Below are 20,643 nucleotides of genomic sequence, written 5' to 3' on the forward strand. Positions count from 1 at the left end.
GGGATGGAGGAAGTATCAATTTGCAATAACGTAGGCTGGCCTGCATATGTAGACGCCAACAATTGCGACAATGTTGATTTGACAATGTTAATCTGGTGTCAAGTTACCATCTTTATCGCAATAATTATTGATTTGACACTTAATAATTGCGACAATGTTGCAATAACGTAAGATGGTAACTTGACACCAGATTTTCCAAATAATTGTTCACAATCGCTACCCGACCAGCTTAATTGGTCTCAACTCCGAATATCATCGTACGTCCTGCTAGATTTCCTCGTTCCAAATAATGCTTCAGCATTGAACTGAGACTTAGTTTGAACAACGACGGTTAAATGATTTTTGGTATGTGTGTGTGTCGTCTAACTGCAGAAGATGCTTACGCTGTGGCCCAAATTTAGAGCATTCATCCACAGGGAACATTATCAATATCTCCGTTTGGAACTAATCTGTTCTTCTCTTTCTTGACCCATTTCATGTACCATAAACTTGCTATAGATTACTTGGTTAGAAAGGTTTCCCCATTCTACATTTGTACAGATTTAAAAGGTTGCACGTCCTATATTTCTACAGATTACTTGGTTAAAAGCTATTCACATTGTACATTTCTATGGATGCGCTGAAGATTTGATTAAGCATGCCGTTGCACTCTTGCCCCACACACCAGTATCTGTAATGGTAGTGCCATTATGGTAAAGGATGTGAACCCGGCGGAAGAGGGCAGCGTGCGATGGAGCGTGAGAGAGGGTAGCGAAGCGATGGATGCGCAATGCGTGCGGTGAGGGGATCGATTCGGCGCGATGCGAGCGCAGATGGTTGAGGTGACCTCGGCCGTCGATCCTATGAGGAGGATCCTAGGAAAAAACTCAACCATTGGATCATTCAGGACTCACCACCATTACTACGGTTTTTTATGTAGTAAAAGATTAATATATAAAGATAAAGAAAACATCCCCCTCCCTCCCTCCCTGTCCTCGTGCGGTGTATGTTGTTCCTTTTCTCTTATTTTAAGATAATTAAAATTAAAATTATCTTTATAGGAAAAAAACCACAAATAAACCTCCACATATTAGATCTAGCCAGCTATCCTACTGGCGCTGTTCGTCCCTTTCTCCTTTTGCTAGCACTTATAGGAACAATATAAATAAAATAATTATTACTTTTAAATCATATATTAAACTTATGATTTGTTTGAAATATTATATTTTTAGTGAAATCAATACTTTAATATTCATATTGACTATATTTAAATGCTAACATAAAAATTACATTCCGGACCCACATCCATCTTGAGGCCTCCACTAAATAAAAAAATCGTTATTGAAAATCAGAATATCCCAACTTAATTTTTAACAAAGATGGTAGACCCATTAGTTATATCCCGTTAGACACCTAACAACTTTCAATCAACTTAATTAATTTATCTCAACATGTATATGGGGGCTATTTACCTATACAATTTGATCTTGGTGCTTTTATCAATAAATGATCTTTTTAGGAGATAAATAAATAATCTTAAGATGATCATAGCATCTAAATTATATATATGATCTATGAAGTCACTAATAAATTAGAGAAAAACTTTAAATGTTATCGTTTTTTACGTCATAATGTGTACCCCATCTAGCGTTAATTTTTTATAGACAACATATTGAAAATAAAAAGGTGCTCATTTGAAGATCATATTGATCGTATCAAGCATGTAGACTGCAACAAGAAATCTTAGCAGTGAAACAATCATGAGGTGGCCTTACCAGTATAGTGAGTCACTTGCATGCGGAAATTAAACATCATGTTCATTTACTTCTTTTTTTGGTAAAACTTGCTACGCTACATCGTAAATTACTAAAATTTAGCGTAAAACAATCTAGAAATGTGTATTTATTATTATTTTAATATTTCTTACTCAATTGAAGATAGATAATTTTAGGAATTCAAGTAGTGGGAGATCGAGAGGAAATTTGTCTTGTTCTCCACACGCACGCTTCCCGAACTACTAAACGGTATATTTTTTTGCAAAAATTTTCTATAGGAAGGTTGTTTTAAAAAATCATATGAATGCATTTTTGAAATTTAAAATAGTTAATACTGAATTAATCATGCACTAGTGGCTTACCTCATTTTGCTTATCTTCTCAATCTTCTCTTCTCATCTTCACTCAAACATAAAGAGATGACTTTACCCCATGTCAGGTTGTAGGCTCAACCTACTTATATTTTTATCCCAAATTGTAGAGATCAAATCATTTCAAAGATACTTCATAGAGTTGAATTATCCTAATTTCTTTAAAAAATGGACATGAAAAGAATTCAAATTAAAAAAAAGGGTTTAAAACCCTCTCTAAATAGAAATATTCAAACTTTTAGCAGGACTAATAGAATGAAAATATCTAAAACTTCAAATAGAATCCAACAAAAAAAAATTGGACTTTTTGAGCAAATGTTTGGGGGTAAGACATCTCTACAGGAAGTCAAAATACCCAAAATTTTCTCATAGGAACTACATCTATTGTTTCGACAAAATATTTTCTCATAAATTGAGAAGTGTACGGTTTCGAGTAATTTTATTTAGAACTTATGTGCTGCAAGGGTAATCAGAAAAAAAATTATAACGAGCATTCAAAGCACATTAAATAAGTTCATTTATTATTTATATATAGTAAAAAAAAATTAATACAAAGTCACCCACACATGGCCATTTGTAATAAAATTTCACGCACATTAAATATGGTGCACGCACATATGCGCGGGATACCTTCCTAGTTTCAACGACAAGTTGAATTACTGCATGGAACCGGATTGTGTATTCATATAAGATATGGTGCTACTCTTTTGTTCCGTAGAACATAGAGATGATAAGTGAAGATAAGTGAACCCAAGTGCTACAATCTGGCAAACAGAAACGAAGAATTATAGTGAGAACCAGTCCAATCTCCAATAGGTTCCTTTGTAAGGCCTGGGAGGCACGAGAAGATATCAAGTACTACTACTAAAGCTCTTGTGTAAATCCAGAAGGATGGTAAATTGGTACTCAAGAGTTCTTTTGTACAATTTGTTCGAGAAAAATCTTTCAAATCAGCATCCATCTCTTAATAGTGGCAACATGTGACGCGCAACAGACCAAATGTATGTATATAATTAGGTATAAGAGGTCCAATGGAGTCAACAGTTGATATTTGTCACAAAATAACGTGTTTTCAAATAGTTAATTATGTCATGTTTTTATATGTTGACTCGATTTGGAGTGGAAGCTTTGAATTAAGGTAATAAAAGATAGTCGTCAACATTTTCTTGTCACCTTTTAACTCTGAGTTTGGCCATATGGGTTGTAGCCTGGTAGGTGCTTTATAGTGAAATAGTTGGAATAATTGGATAAAATAATCAATGATCAGATGGAGGAAGAAATTCTATTGGCTGAAATATAGAGCGATCGAAAGGATTGTTGATATCATAAATTTGGTACTCCATACTTCCTAATACCAGGGGTACACTGAAAGGTCCAAATTTCATAACAGAAAATTGGTAGCTCCTCAAGAACCTAAAAGAAATACTCTCAAGGTTTATGTGATGTGACTCAAGAATGCTTAAGAACTGTGTCTTTTCGTCTCTATTTATTTGAGCTAGTGATGTTAGGATGTTCAGTAACATTCAGAAGATGCTAAAAACAGGGTGTTCATATTTGGAATGCACATTCCTTGTTGACATTTTCTTTTCAAGATTTGACAACCTAAATTGATGTCAGGTTTGTATGGCTCTATTTGAGTGGTGTTAAAACATGTTGGATCGCCATCTATTTCCTGGTCTGAAATGAACTTGGCTGAACAAAAGTGGTAGAATGGTACGTGCTGACGTGCTTGTCAAACTATTTTTTTTCTTTTTTCCACCTAATGGAGAGATGAATACTCCATCAAGACTACTCAGCAATCCAGCCTCGGGTTCAAAAATATATGTGCATATTAACCTCTCTGAACATAGTAGGAAAGTTTGAAATTTATTGCACCACGTCAGGAAAACCCTCCTCCTTCCGTTAGATAATGCACATGTCCAAGTTTGTGCGCACTGTACGATCTGCCATGGGACTTGATCGTACCAGCCGCGCGACTTAGTGTACATAGCGGATGTTTCACCACCATCGGATCGGTGATTTGGGAATGAACGTCTCAGATCTAATGCCATGACCCTCCCCCACAAAAACATGAAATTACGGGTGCACATTTATCTCAGCTGCAGAACTTAACTGCACATAATCAAATAATATTGCCCCTTTTGTTTCCCATAAAAGATAAGGTGAGCAAATACTTTTCTATGAGCTGACATACTATACTATGACTCTATGAGGCCAGGACAATAGCTCGATATTGTAGGCATTGGATGCACCGGGAGCTCCTTTGTTTTACAAAATGCATCCCAATGGACAAAATCAAGTAGTCACACTACTGGTATGGTCAGGTCACCGTCGCCGTGACCAAAGAAACCGGAGCCAGAGCTGCACAGAGTGACCACTGCTACTGTAGTATGCACATACATGTTGTCTCAAACGGGCAGGTGGGTGTCAAGAGTCCACCAGCATGCCTATCATCAGCATGTCATTTTGCTGATGCCTCCGGCTAGGAGAAAAGCCAAGCTTGACACTATAATCTTCCTTATCACTACTGATTCACCAAGATTGGGACACTTGTGTCAACTGTGAAGTCACTGTACTTAGGTGAATGACTGACTGTGGCAGGAATGAGTAATGCTCTGTTCTAAACATATTATTTGCCGGATTAATTGTTGCCTCTAGTTATTACTCACACTTCTAAAAATACGATTTCTTTTAGTTACAACTTTTCTTCTACAACATAGGGATATTTTACAGTACCCACCAGTGAACAGTGACCGTTCATTTGTTTTAAGCTAATGATTTTGATGTGATTACTGCCACCTAAGTTTGGGGAAGTAGGATGCCAGGACAGCAGGGTAGAAAAGTATACTCCCTCCGTCCAAAAAAAGACAAACCCTGGGTTTCCGTGTCTAACTTTGACTGTCCGTCTTATATGAAATTTTTTTATAATTCGTATTTTTATTGTTGTTAGATGATAAAATATGATTAATACTTTGTGCGTGACTTGTCTTTTTAATTTTTTTCATAATTTTTTCAAATAAGACTGACAGTCAAACGTTGGGCACGAAAACCAGGGTTTGTCTTTTTTTTAGGACGGAGGGAGTATGTTGTAAGCGCACGCACGCACATAATTTGCTTGGTGGAATTGGGAAATTAGGCACATAATGTGCTTTGTTGCTTAAAACTTTAACCGATGGTTGTGTGTCTTGATCGTTTTTCAATTCAACAATCAACGTGACTGATGCTTTCCATATAATTAACATGAGTAATTTTTTCATTTTTAATCTGTGATTGAACGTACAATAACAATTTAGTGTCGTTGTCTCCACTGCCGTTAACAGTAGCACCATTATAAATGATTATGTTGTGCGTTTATGTTCGACACCATCCTGTTCTTTTTGCTACACACATTAGAGATGAGATGAACGAGCCGTAATGCTACATAGACTGCTGGAGTGAATGATGAAATTAACCATGAACAACAAACAAATAAACTGCTAGAATTTTAAAAAAGGAAAAAAAAAATAGGTAAATTGGGCCTAACCTTACTAGCTTCGAGGCCTAAAATGGATATCCCATGCAAGGACCGTTCATAAATAAAAGGGGATGGATCGTGGGAAAAAAAATAGAAAAAGTAGCGCACACCCCGCGCGTGGGGCACGTGTACTATTGCCGAAACAGAAATTCCGATGCGATCGAGAATTAGTGTTTTCTTTTTTTAAAACACAGTACGAACATAGGTACTCACAACGCGCGTACATTTACCTCATACCCCTATGAACGCACATATGCACAACTTAACCTGCACCTCCGAAATACTGGGACCGGCATATCTTGAGATTGATGAAGTCACCACGATACGATCACCCATGTTAAATCTAGAATTTGACTGGGCCGGCATATCTTGAGATTGATAAAGTCACTACGATGCGATTGCCCCGTGTCAAATCTAGGATTTGATTCCGGGTGGGCTGGTTCCATCAAAAAAATCTAACCAGTTGAGGTACGCTCGCTTCGGCCCGTTGGAGCTTTGTCAGATCTAGTCCACACCCATGAAGTCATGAATCAGTATATTTTATTGAGAACAAGAGGCACCAGGAAGAACAGCAGCGACGATGAACTAGACATCGCGATGGAGGTCGTAAGGGATTGGAGTTCAGGAGCAAGTCCATCGGAGTTTTTCAGCAGATCGACTAGCTTCAAGAAATCAAGCGATTCATCCAAGGCTTTCCAACGCTGTTGGTCGGAAACTACTCTCCCTGGCTCCCTGCTAGCTGCACTAAGAATGAGAGGCATCAGGAAATATGGTAGCTATGTACCACGACACTGGGATGAGAAACAAGTGGTGACAGTGTGCCTTCGCGAAAGGAAATTGCGAGCATTTGTTCGTCAGATGCCCCTACATGGCTACATCGCTCACATTTGGCGCCTCTCACTGGCTCTCTGTCGAGAACTGCCATGGTTGTGCCACCAAATTACCCAATCTGACTGTCTGACTTGATTGACAAATGTTCGTACCAAGGTTGGTGATGGTGCACAAGAGACCTTTGACACAGATATTTGATTCGCTTGTACTAATGGTTTGCTAGACGAGTTAGAAGGAGAGAGAACTGAAAACTGTGGTGAAATATGTTTTTTTGCCATCTGAAAATTCCCATGACATTAGTCATATAGAGTTGTCTGTCTGTACCAGGTGGACGTTGTTCTCAATGTTTTCTGGTTGCTTATATACTAAATCTCCATCCATGAGAAGCAAAAAAAAAAAGAGAAAAAAAGACCATTTGGATAGCATAATTAATGACAACCAGACTTAATTAAGGAGAAAAATAATCTTCACGTATATGAGTTTATCGATTAATTAAGTTGCACCAAGGTAATCTGGCTCGATAGTTGTAGTGTACTAGCAAAATATCAAGATCCTCACCAGTTCTTAACTGGGCATCGCTGTCAATTTTGGAACTGGGATAACGTTAGGGAGCCAGGCATGCTATCATTGGTCCCATGAAACCAGCTCGGACTCTACATTGTTGATGCTTTGTGTAGATCTATATTCGAAATTTGAAGTTCAAATTACATAGGCAAATTAGTACTAACTGATTGACTTTGAGATTAAGGATCAAAACACAAATATATAGCTTAAGGAGGCAGCTCAAAATCGATACAAAGATGGAAACTTGACACCGGATTTTCCAAATAATTGTTCAGAATCGCTACCCGACCAGCTTGATCTCAACTCCGAATGTCATAATACGTGCTGCTAGACTTGCTCGCTCTAAATAATTCTTCAGCATTCAACTGAGACTTAGTTTGAACAACGGCGGTTAAATAATTTCTGGTTTGTGTCTGTGTCGTGTAACTGCTTACGCTGTGGCCCAAAAGCATTCATCCACATGGGAACATTATCGATATCTCCATTTGGAAATGATCTGTTCTTCTCTTTCTTGACCCATTTCATGTACCATGAACTTGCTACAGATTACTTGGTTAAAAAGGTTTCCCAATTCTACATTTCTATACATTTAAAAGGTTGCACATTCTATATTTCTACAGATGACTTGGTTAAAAGGTATGCACATTGTACATTTCTATGGATGAGCTGAAGATTTGATTAAGCATGCCGTTTCATTCTTGCACATTAATTGACTGATCAACTGTGGAACTTGAATAACCGCAGGGAATTAGACCGTGCATTTATGTATGGTCTTGGTATCATGTTGAACTCTTTTGCTCCATAAAACATAAAGCGAGTGATCCCAAGTGATATGACTAACTATGTGGACCATTCTAGTTGGCTTGCTATGGTAGGTTTAGGAGGCACTAGGAGCTCCTATGTTATAGTTAGCAATTATATAAGGACAATAATGTGAACACCAAATGGTAGATTGGTCAGGTCGTCATTGCAGTAGTAGAAGCTAATGGATCTATATACCATTACTAGTTTTGCCCTATCGATGAAACTGAAACTGGCAACCTGGTAGGTTGCTAGAAGAAAACCAATCGGTGATAGGTCAGTATTGCCATGGGAAGACCAACTCCCTATGATGCATAATGAACAATAAAGGGTAGTTGATTTAGGCTCACAGCCTCACATTTATGTAGGCACCAATAGGCTGCATAAGTTCACTCATTGGAGGTGAAACACAAAGCTTTGAGGATTTGAGGTGGCGGCACTGATTTCTCTGTAGATGATCTATTCGCCTTGGGTTGTTGTTTTGTCATCGATTTCGCATTTTATCTCATGGAGATTTCTGTTGCATTGCACCCTTTGGACTAAGTTCATGTAGGATAAAATGGGGGAGGATTTTATATAAACTGCAGACTATAGTTACTGTACGAAATAATAAAGAGGGTGAAACAAGCATTATTGGATCCATAAAATTGATTAAAATTGATTAATGATGAATTAACTTAGTTTGGTAAACATAAGCAATTAGGCAAGCATGGCTTTGGGTTGCTGGGTGCAGGCTTCAAGCTGCTGGGCGTTGCTGCCTTGCTCCCAAGGCAAACTTGCCAAAAAATCTAACCAAATTGGTGTTGCTTTACAACACAGTTCGTACGTCGCTAGCTAGGCGCTTATCGACTTGAGGGGTTGGAGTTAAGCACAACCATCCAGTCTTCCCGAAAGGCGAATACGCATCTGCTAATAACCAAGCTGCAACTCCGGTGCGATGCGGGTGGCAGGTTGTGGAAACCCTGCCTCACCGAACAATCTGTCTTCACTCAAAGATCTTCATTGTTGCAACGAATTAATCAGCCACGGTCCTCATGTTCCTGATAACTTCCAATCCTACGAGCTGACTCAGTGGTGAAATTATAGATTTCACTTTCCAATGTGTTATGGATCTGTTTCAACTATGAAAGTAGAAACAATGTTATATTATGAAATTCATGGACAGACTTTGAGCTTGCCTTCAGAGGTTGTGGATGGCTATCCTGAAAGTAGGTGAAAAATACATCTTTGATATACATTATTACCTTTGTATTTTTATGACACCGTTGAATTTTCGGATAGCATTTAATCATTCCTCTTATTCAAAAAATAGTATAAATATGTAAAGGTATAATTAGTAAGGATTATAGTTTCTTTGATAATAAAACAAGTCAAACAAAAATAAATAATATCTATCTATTATATACTAAAAGTCCATTAAACTTACTACATACGCTCTCAAGCCGCCACGTGGCAATCCTATAAACGCTCTGATAACATTACAGACGTATGATCATTACCCTTTAACCGGGTTATTCTATTCCACTTCTAGATAGAGAAAAAAACTAAAGGAGAATGAATGAAAAAAAGATAGAGTCGCCACATGGCACTATCTAATCACACCGTCGATTTTCACATAAATTGGTGGTCCCGATATTTTAGACCATTAGATTACATCTGTTATTAAAAAAATAGTACCTCCTATATCGCCACATGACATTATCTAATCTCACCGTCGATTTTCACTTAAATTGGTGGTCCTAATATTTTAGACCATTAGATTACATCTGTTATTAAAAAATAGTACCGTTGGCTAAAAGATAAATACCTTCCCCACGTACGTACGACTAAAAAGGAAAAAAAAAGCTGAACCAGTGTTTGCTGCAAGGAAAAGAAGACTATGTGCATGTACTTATAAGATAGAGAAAAGTCCATTAAATTTCCTACAGACGCTCTCAATCGCCACATGGCAATCCTATAAACACTTCTATATCACCACATGACACTATCTAATCTCATCGTCGATTTTCACTTAAATTGGTGGTCCCGATATTTTAAACCATTAGATTACATCTGTTATTACAAGATAGTACCTCCTATATCGCCACATGGCACTATGTAATCTCACCGTCGATTTTCACTTAAATTGGCGGTCTCAATATTTTAGACCATTAGATTAAATTTGTTATTAAAAAATAGTACCTTCCTCACAGGAGAAATATATAACTGTTGACTAAAAGATAAATACCTTCCCCACGTACGTACGACTAAAAAGGAAAAAAAAAGGCTAAACCAGTGTTTGCCGCAAGGAAAAGAAGACCCATGTGCATGTACTTATAAGATAGAGAAAAAAAAGAAAAAAAAAGAACGTAGTACCGTTCCAAAGAAAAATCGACTTTATTTCATACAATTTACAAATTTACACAAATATACGTAGTTAAATTACACATACACCTATCGTATGAATATGAAATATCCAATCAACGCTCTTTAAACATTCCATCTTTTAAATTATTTTAAATTTTATATCTAATTTGTAATACCGTTAAACTTTCTACAAATGCTCTCATACCGCCACATGGTGCTCTAAAAACGCTCTCAAGCTACCTCATGGCGCTATAATAAAATAGAAAAAACTTTGAAATTCTGAGAAAAAAGAAAAAAAATCTATCCCTCGATTTTCATTTAATTAAGTTGGTGGACCCATCAGTTTACACCATTGGAGTAGATCTGTTATAAATATTATAAATAGTAATCTATCCCTCCTAATTTATCGAGTAATACTTTCCATAAAAAAATGGACCAGAAAAGGCTGAGAAGGCATACGTACGTGCGAATTACCAACCACGACCGAGAAAAGAAGAAATGATATACAGAAAAAAAACATACTGTACACGTACTACTGGAAATTTAAAAAAATCGCTTTTTTTAAACTTGGATTTTCACCTTCCGCTGTATTTTTTTTATGACGGCCAACGTTAAATATTTAGTGAAACTACCGAAAGAAAACAACGCTCTTTAATCTGGATTTTCTATGATACTTTCTTTGTATTTTTTTTATTGTTTTCTTATATTGATGACCAACGTCATATATTTAGTGAAGGTGGTAGTATAAGAAAAATATATCACTTCACAAACATTCGTAGCCAAAAGTAGATCTATAATATAATATAGAATATCAAATAAAGTTCTATCAAATAAACGTATCATTTCACACAACTATTGTTGAGTATAGATACAATTTATTTGCATCAATGGGCCTATATTGATAGTTAAAGATGAAATAATGAATAATTAAAATATTACTCAGGACATATTGTCAAAAGCACAAATAAAAAATATATTGTCTAAAAATATGTCGCATGTTTTTCTCGCTAAACAAGGTCAGAATTTTAGCCGTTCATGACTCAATCTACGCTTTTGATTTGTACATATTTTTTAAATACATAAGTAACAAATTTAAGGTTGAGTTGTAAAGTGTTTATCATATTGGTTCCCTCATTTATCTTGAGCATGTTCTCCAAACTGCTAAACCGTGCGTGTTGTGCAAATACATTCTATACACTTTTTTTTAAAAAAAAACTATTTTCATGTTTGTAATATTTAATACTTAATTAATCATGGTTAATGGCCTATATCGTTTTGTGTGCCCTACATAAGCCCAACCAATGAGATCGAATGTAGCCTAAGTAGGAGATAAATTAGATTATTTACTATAAAATTTAAAAATAAAGAACCAAGTTAACTATATTATTAAAAAATTCATTACTTTGGATCATATATATTCTACGCACCAACTATTGTTCACTAATCTATACTTTTTAAGAAAAAATCAAATAGATTTTAGCGTCCCTTTCCTCTCTCTTAGCTATAAAACTAAAACAGAAACAATCAATAATATTGGAAATCTTTTAAAAACATAGAGTGCATGCACCCTACTCCTTTAGTACCTCTAAAAGACTGAGCTAACATATTTTGAGATTGAAGAAGTTACCACAGCGTCTCGCTGTCAATGGGTACGTCACTTACCACTAAAATAATAATTAGTCGTAAATGTCCACACCCTTGTCAAATCTAGGACTTAAACCCGTGTGGGCAAGTTCCACCGCAAGAAATTTAACCAGTTGGGTGCGCTCGCTTCGCAATAACGTTGGATATTAAAACAACCATAATTTTTAATCTATATTTCTGCAATAGTCCTATGGGCCTTTTAATCTGTTAGTTATAATCGTTAGATCTATCTTACATAAAAAAAAAAGTATTCATGGTACATGATATTTTCAAAATATTACTGCACAATTATATTTCGTCATTATCATAGTTATCATATTCATGTTAGGCTGCATGGAGCCTCTCACCCACCCTACATGAAATGTTCATATATGAACGCCTCTCAAACTACATCAATTATATTAGACTATATAAACCCAAACATTTAGTGCAGCTTCATGTTCCACCTAATTAATTCTTTAATGAACTATGATAATAGATATGCAATTTCAAAAACACCTTATTTTTACTTCCGTTGACATGTTTTTTTAAAAATAATTCTACTTAATTTTAAATGATAAAGAAGATTATAAATAATTGCTTATAGATATTATTTAAATATGATACAATATAAAGCTAATAGGTTAGAAAATGGGTGAATAGCCAATTTAGTCCTTCAACTTTTGCTCAGGGGTCGAATTAGTCCTTGATATTTTATAATGTCCAAACAAGACCTTAACGATTATTACGTGGTTTAATATAGTCCTTAGACCCACTTAAAACGCCACGTGGACATGCCACGTCATTCGTGCATGTCCATTTAAACCTTCAATTTTCTATCAAATAAAGAAAAGAAAAACAAGAAGAAGCGTCATAAAACAAAGGAAAATGCCAATTTTTTAGCTATCAATGCTACATATTTTTGCCAATGGCCCAAACCCTTTTTTTGTTTTTTCTCTATAGTTTTTCTTTATTTCCTATGAAAACGTAATGGTGTAAAGGACATTTAAATATTAAATTTGCATGCATAGATGATGTGGCATGTACACATGTCATGTTTAGAGGGTCCAAGGACTATATTGAATCACACAATGAACTTAAGGTACTTGTTTGGACAATACAAAATGTCAGGGACTAAATTGATCCTTAAGCGAAAGTTTAAGGATCATGTTGGGTATTCACCCTTAGAAAATTATAAAAGCAATTAGTGCCGATGAAAACACTTTATGGAGAAATCATGGTAGATGTTCTCTGTTTAATATTTCACTCTTACAAATATCTCAAACTTACCGTACGACACATGCCCGCGCGAATGCGCGGGCTACCTTCCAAGTTTATATAAAATGTTTAATAAGACATGGTTAAATATCATGTTAAAAGCCAACAACGTCATACTAAAAAAGACGGAGTGATACTATACTACTTAGCATATGAAGGAATATTAATGAGTCCTAAAAATACTGTCGTTAAATGTCAGATAATAATGAACCATCAATATTTTCCTGACTAACATTTAACCGAGTTGAACATTGGAGTAATTAAGCATTCAGGTATTATATATCTCCATCCTCCCTAATCTCAGATCATATATCGGCACATGCAGGTGTCAGGTGCTGCATTCCTTTTCAATGGCAAGAGTCGAATGTGCAGTATTACTGTAGTGGTGCTTTAATGTTTTTTTGCCAATCCCAAATCCATTCAAAAATTTAGTTGACGATCATGGTTATCGATGTCATGCCATTGTATGGTCTCAAAAGATGCTGAAATGCCTCGCTATCTAGCTATTTCTTGGTCTCAACTCTCAAATGAACTAACTGAACAAAATTGGTACCCTTGAACATGCATGTCAAACTAATTTTACTGATCAGCTGAAGAGTTGATCAGCTGTGCAGATGTATCCAAAAAAAAAAAAACAGTTATAGATGCACACTGAACTCAGTTGCAGTCTGCAGAACTTGAATGACTGCATGAAATCAGATCGTACTGTCATTTTGTTTTCTTCCATAAAAGATGAAGATTGAAGAGCTATGAGGATCAGGCCTGTAGTTTCTATGGTAGGCTTGGGAGTCACCAGGATCTCCTCTGTTTTCCAATCTGTAGGCCATAGGACATACCAGAATTATGGTGCTAGTCATCCAAACGAAAGAAGCTGCTGTTGAAAATGGACACTATCGCACGCTGAAACTCCCATTCTCCCACTCACTTTGCCGAATTTGGAAGAATTTTCACAATGGCGCAGGAAGAGCAGGGGGCAAAGGGGAAGAGCACAGGAACAGCTTGAGAATTTTGGGCGATTTTCTGTTTTCTTCTACCTCTAGCCAAAATGCAAATCTTACAAAAGTGAATTGCTAGCTACTGCTACTTAATTACACAGTACATTAAAGTGACTGAACTGTGCCATGCCATTATGCATAGAACTTGGACTCCATTGCGACCGACGGGAGGCATGAAGCGGCAGTGGAGTATTTGTGTGACGGCAAAAACATATATATGAACCGCTTAATATTTTGCTCAGATGATGGAAGATGGCCTGGGATGCACCGGGAGGTTTTATGTTATAAATTGCTCGCATTTTCAATGTTAATTTGGAGGCAGACGGTCAGACAGCAGGCAGCAAAGGCCAGACCGGGAGCATCTACTCCGTACAGTCTCTGTAGCTTAAATGATGAGCATGTTGCTTATGCTCTGGCATAATTAATTCAGTGATATCTTCTTATCAACTTGGATAAGAATATACCATGGAAATTAAGTGTCGGTGCTACTATTTTATTTTCTTCATGTCAACAACCAGCTACTATCTTTCCTTACTAGTTAGTGCAGTAAATCAGGGACCCCCTAGCAAGCAACTATCTCATCCATTTTTTTTTGAATTTGGTCAAAATTTATTCAAATTCAGTCAAAATTTACAAAAAATTTAGATAACTTCATGGAAAAAAAGTTCCAAAAATCACAAAAATTTGGTGACCACCAAAATTACCATAATTTTGGCCATTCCAAAAGTGTAAACCCTGCAGTATATAACCGTTCCATCACACTATCGTCAATGATATTATTCTTGCGTTTGAACTCATCATACTTTTCGATAAAATTCATTTAGGAAAGAGAGACAAGTTTGGACAAATAGCAGAACACATAATTTTACTGTACTAATTCTGAATGGTATTTGATAATCCTAATGCCGTTAAAAATCATTATTTGTATTTTTCCCCTCCTCCCTGATCAACACCTCGAGATGTATATATATGCTCATTTCTGTTTGTCAGATTGTATGCCTGACCACTACATGCAGGTAGTTGCCTCTTATCCTTTCTCGAGATATTAATTTTTCCGAACATGCAGATAAGATATCAAGTGGCAGTTTTATACCACTAGAAAGAGAAAAAAAATTGAAGGAATAAAAAAAAGGAAAAAAAAGTAGTGACGGAGCGTGGGGCTCCTCACCGGGAGACCGCGCAGGCCCCCCTTTGCCGGTTCGGCCGGGGGCTCAGGGAGAGATTCTAAGCTCTCTGTATGTGGAAGGCTCGCGAGACAGGAAACACACAAGACACGGGCGATGTATACAGGTTCGGGCCGCTGAGAAGCGTAATACCCTACTCCTGTGTTTTGGGAGATCTGTGTATGAAGGAGCTACAAAGTATCAGCCAGCCTCTCCCTTGTTTTGGGTTTCTAATCTGGAAAAGTCCAGTCTCTCTCTCAGTGGGCAAGGTCCTCCTTTTATATCTTAAGGGGATACCACATGCACCATTTCTCTCTTTTTTGTGGGGACTTACCCCACCTTTTCATAAACAGACGGAGACTTGTATGGTTGCCGTCCGAATGACCTTCTGATGGGACGGCCCATACCTACCTCCACTTCCGCCGGAAGCAGGCGTGACGTGGAATCGTGGCTGTCTGCTGACGACATGACCGGTATCAGACCAGTCACGTCGGTCATTCTTGTCCACCACGTGTCAGCTTAGCAATCTACATGCTCGCCCTTCTTCACACAACATCTTGCCTGTAATGGTTAGGATGAAGCCTGGCATATATCTGACCAGGACTAACGTGCCATCTCTGGGAGGTAACACGCTAGCTCCAGCTGGAGACGAGCGCCTAGAAGCCCTCGTCCTGACGGGATGGGGTGAGGCGTGTGTCAGACCGCCTGTCGCCACCTAACCCGCGATCTGACCGGTCTGTGACTGGTCACAGACCGGATAAACGAGTGCACTGCACTGCGTTACATGCGGCGTGACACGCTCAGCCCAACCGCAATAAATGTGGTTAGGTGAGCCCCACTGTGCTCACCTAACCCATACACGCGGAGCAAAAACCCACGAGGGGTCGGGGCGCCTCGGCCCTCGGGGCCGAGGGGGGTGCGGCCCGACCCCCTCGGGGGGACTAAGAGGAGGGCGAACACATCACCCTCGGGCCCGACGTCCCTCGGGGGTACCAGGCCACGTGTGCGATTGTGTCTGCCTCAAACCTCTAGTCATGATACTCCTGATCCCATGTCACCGACAAGTAGCTAGTTTGTGTTGTCTAATTGAGGAGGATATGTTTACGTTTGTGGACGAAAGAATTCACCCACAGGAGGTATCGCCTTTGGAATTGATCTCTCCTCTTCCTTTGATATCCATCTCATGGTAATGTATCTTGAAATTTTTACTTGGTTAAAAGGGATGGGCATAGATGTAATTGATTGGGTTCAATAAAAGCTTCTATTATCTTTTGAAAAAAAGGGCCGAGCAATCAACATTTCTACGGAGAGCTGAAGAAATAATTAAAGCATGTACTTGTAGGTGTACATTGGTCTCACCTGCAAGACTTGAATAATTACAGTTAATCAGATTTTGTATTGATATATGGTAGGATGCTGCCCATTTTAGCAGCAATAAAGAAGATATGACTGACCCAAGTGCTACAAGCAGATAGGGAGGGATGAACAACATATGAACTAGTCAAGTGGGCCGCTATGTTAGGCCTAGGAGTCACCGGGAGGCGGGAGGTCATCTTTTACATCTACTGCACACTCTCTCGTTGGAGCTCAAACTAGCTGTGGAGCGCGTTTGTTAACACCGCCTGGGACAATAAATTTGGTTATATCTCGGTATTACCATGGAACAGCCACTTGACATGATTCACACAAATGTTTAAGCGGCTGAGACCATGTACCTGCACCATCCCTATTGAAATATAAGGTTCCAGGATGCAATACTAATTGTTTTCGTATTGAAGATGAGCTATTTTGCCTTGGTTGGTTCTGTCGTTGATGATACCTTATCCCATTTAATAATTCCAACAAGAAGTTGAATTACTGCATGGAACTGGATTGTGTATTCATATCAGATATGGTGCTACTCTCTTGCTCCATATAACATAGAGATGATAAGTGAACCCAAGTGGTAAAATCTGAGAAACAGAATTGAACAATTATAGTGAGAACTAGTCCTATCTCCAATAGGTTCCTTTGTAAGGCTGGGGAGGCATTAGAAGATATTTAGTATTACTAAAGCTCTTGTGTAATCCTGAAGGATGGTACATTGGTATTCCAGAGTTCCCTTTTACAATTTGTTAGAGAAAATTATCTTTCAGATCATCATCCATCTCTTAATAGTGGCAACCTGTGATGTGCACAAGACCAGATGTATGTAATTAGGTCTAAGTTGTCCAACTGAGTCAGGAGTTGATATTTGGCACAAAATAACGTGTTTTCAAATAGTTAATTATGTCTTATGTTTTTATATGTTGACTCGATTTGGATTGGAAGCTTTGAATTAAGATAATGAAAGAAAGTCATCAACATTTCCTTGTCATCTTTTAACTCTGAGTTTGGCCACATGGGAGGCAGCCTGGTAGTTGCTTTATTAAACTATAGTGACATAGTTGGAATAATTGGATAAATAAAATCCATAAATCAATGATCAGATGGAGGAGGAAATTCTATAGGAGATAGAGAGCGATCGAAAGGATTGTTGTTGTCATTAATTTGATACTCTGTACTTTGTAATACCAGGGGTACTGAAAGTTCCAAATTTTACAATGGAAAATTGGTAGCTCCTCAAGGACCCAAAAAAAAAAAGATTCAAGAATGCTTTAGAACTGTGTCTTTTCATCTCTATTTATTTGAGCTAGTGATGTTAGGATGTTCACTAACATTCAGAAGATGCTAAATATAAGGTGTTCATATTTGGAATGCACATTTCTTGTTGACATTTTCTTTTTCAGATTCGACAACCTAAATTGATCTGGTTTGTATGGCTCTATTAGGATGGTCTTAAAACATGTTGGATCACCATCTATTCCCTGATCTGAAATGAACTGACTGAACAAAAGTGGTAGCATGATACGTGGTGACGTGCATGTCAAACTAATTATTTTCTTTTTCCCCTAACGGAGGGATGAATACTCCATGAAGACTACTCAGCAATCCAGCCTCGGATTAAAAAGTATATGTGCATATTAACCTCTCTGAACATAGTAGGAAAACTTGAAATTTATTGCACCACGTCATGCGATTTTCAGAAAAACCTTCCTCCTCCTGTGAAATAATGCGCACGTCCAAGTTTGCGTGCACTGTACGATCTGCCATGAGACTCGATCCTACTGTCCGCGTAGCTTTGCGTAGCCGATGTTTGGGAATGAACGGCTCAGATCTAATGCCGCCACCCTCCCCCACAAAAACATGAAATTATGGGTGCACATTTAACTCAGCTGCAAACCTTAACTGCGCAAGATCAAATCATATGGCCCCTTCTTTTTTTCCCAATAAAAGATGAGACGAGCAAATACTTTTCTATGAGCTGATGGGCTATACATATGGCTCTATGAGGCCAGGACAATACCTCGATATTGTAGGCATGGGAGGCACCGGGAGCTCCTTTGTTTTATAAACTGCAGCCCATTGGACCAAATCAACTTGTTGAGGTACTGGTTTGGTCAGATCACCATCGCCGTGACCACTGGTACTGTAGTCTGCACTTCTTAGGTATCTCAAACGGGCGGTTTGGTGTCTGGGTGTCTCTTGAGTCCACCAGCATGACTACCAGCATTGCTGTTACAATCTGAGCCAACCAGAGCAGCACCGCCGGTGGTAAGAGACCATCAGCATGTCATATTGCTGATGCCTCCAGGAGAAAAACCAAGCTTGATACTGTCGTATTCCTTATCACTGATTCATCAAGACTGGGACATAGTTGTGTCAACTGTGAAGTCGCTTGAAGTCACTGTATGTATGTGACTGTGGCAGGAATGAGTAATGCTCCATTCTAAACTTATTATTTGCTGGATTAATTATCGCCTCGAATTATTTAGTTCACGCTTCTAAAAGTATAATTTGTTAGTTAACAGTTTTCTTCTACAACATTGGACAATTTTACAGTACACTCCCGGGAATAGTGACCGTCGTCCATTTGTGTGTTAACCTACTGGTTTGAATGTGATTACTGCCACCTAAGTTTTGGGAAGTAGGACGCCAGGGCAGCACTGTAGAAAAGTATATGTTGTAAGGGCAGGCATGCACGTAATTTGCTGGGTGGAATTGGGAAATTAGACAAGTACCCTGCTTTTTTTGCTTAAAACTTTAACCGATAGTTGTGTCTTGATCTTTTTTCATATGTTATTCAATAATCAACGTGACTGTTGCTTTCCATATTACATGAGTATTTTTTCCTTTTTAATCTGTGATTGAACTTGTACGATAGCAAGTTTATTTTTTTGCCAGGAAGGCCGAAGCTGGCCATCCGAATGTATTAAAAAGGAGTAAAAGTTACAAGAAAAACACCATAATGCACCAAAGTACATGACCACACACCACGCGCTACCACCCAAGCACAAACCACTGAGAGTGGAGCCTAGCACCAAACAACCCCCGGTAAGCGTGACTGAAGAACACAGCTAGGCCTACGACAACACCACAGAGACGATACTTCAAAAATGATACCACCACAGGTGGTCACGATATCTAGGATACCGCCATCATCCATCTAAAAAAAATGTGGTTTTCACCTAGAGAAGCTCGCCAAGAAAGGGAGAGAGTAACCCTCAACAATGCCCCAAGGAGGTTATGACGCCCAAAGTTAATATCGGTGTCTCCACTACTGTTAACAGTTACTTCCTCCGTTTTACAATGTAAGTCATTCTAGCATTTCCCATATTCATATCGATGTTAATCCCTCCGTTTCACAATGTAAGTCATTCTAGATATATATATATATATATATATATATATATATATATATATATATATATATATATATATATATATATATATATATATATATATATATATATATATATATATATATATATATATATATATATATATATATATATATATATATATATATATATATATGTTTAGATTCACTAATATCAATATGAATGTGGGAAATGTTAGAATGATGAAGCCATGAAGGGTCTATGAGTGCTAGGCAGGCTAGTGGACTTCCTATGGTAGGTTTGGAAGGCATCGAGAGCTCCTCCATTACAGATCACTAGCAGTAGGACAAAGCAATGCAGTTGGGATGGTAATTTGGTTAGCTCGAGCCCGAGCACCACTAGATGGATTTTCCCAGTGTACTCCATCAAACTTGGTAAGCTCGAATTGGAAACGGCTCAAGCCTGTTAAGCTTGAATTGGCAACGGCTCAAATTGCTTGTGCCGCCTTTGAAAGTCCTGCAGATGAAAGCCATGTATTTCCTGGTCTGAATGATGAACTGAATAAAATTAAAATGGTAGCAATGCTAGCTGTGTCCATGTCAAACTGAACCACAGATTTCGGATATACATTGCACGGAATTATATATTTGGCCCATAGAGCGCGTGGTAGATTATGATAACAGGAGTTAGCTCCTGTCAACTGT

The sequence above is a fragment of the Oryza sativa genome, chromosome 12 (genome assembly GCF_034140825.1).
Source record: "Oryza sativa Japonica Group chromosome 12, ASM3414082v1".
Lineage (NCBI taxonomy): Eukaryota > Viridiplantae > Streptophyta > Magnoliopsida > Poales > Poaceae > Oryza > Oryza sativa.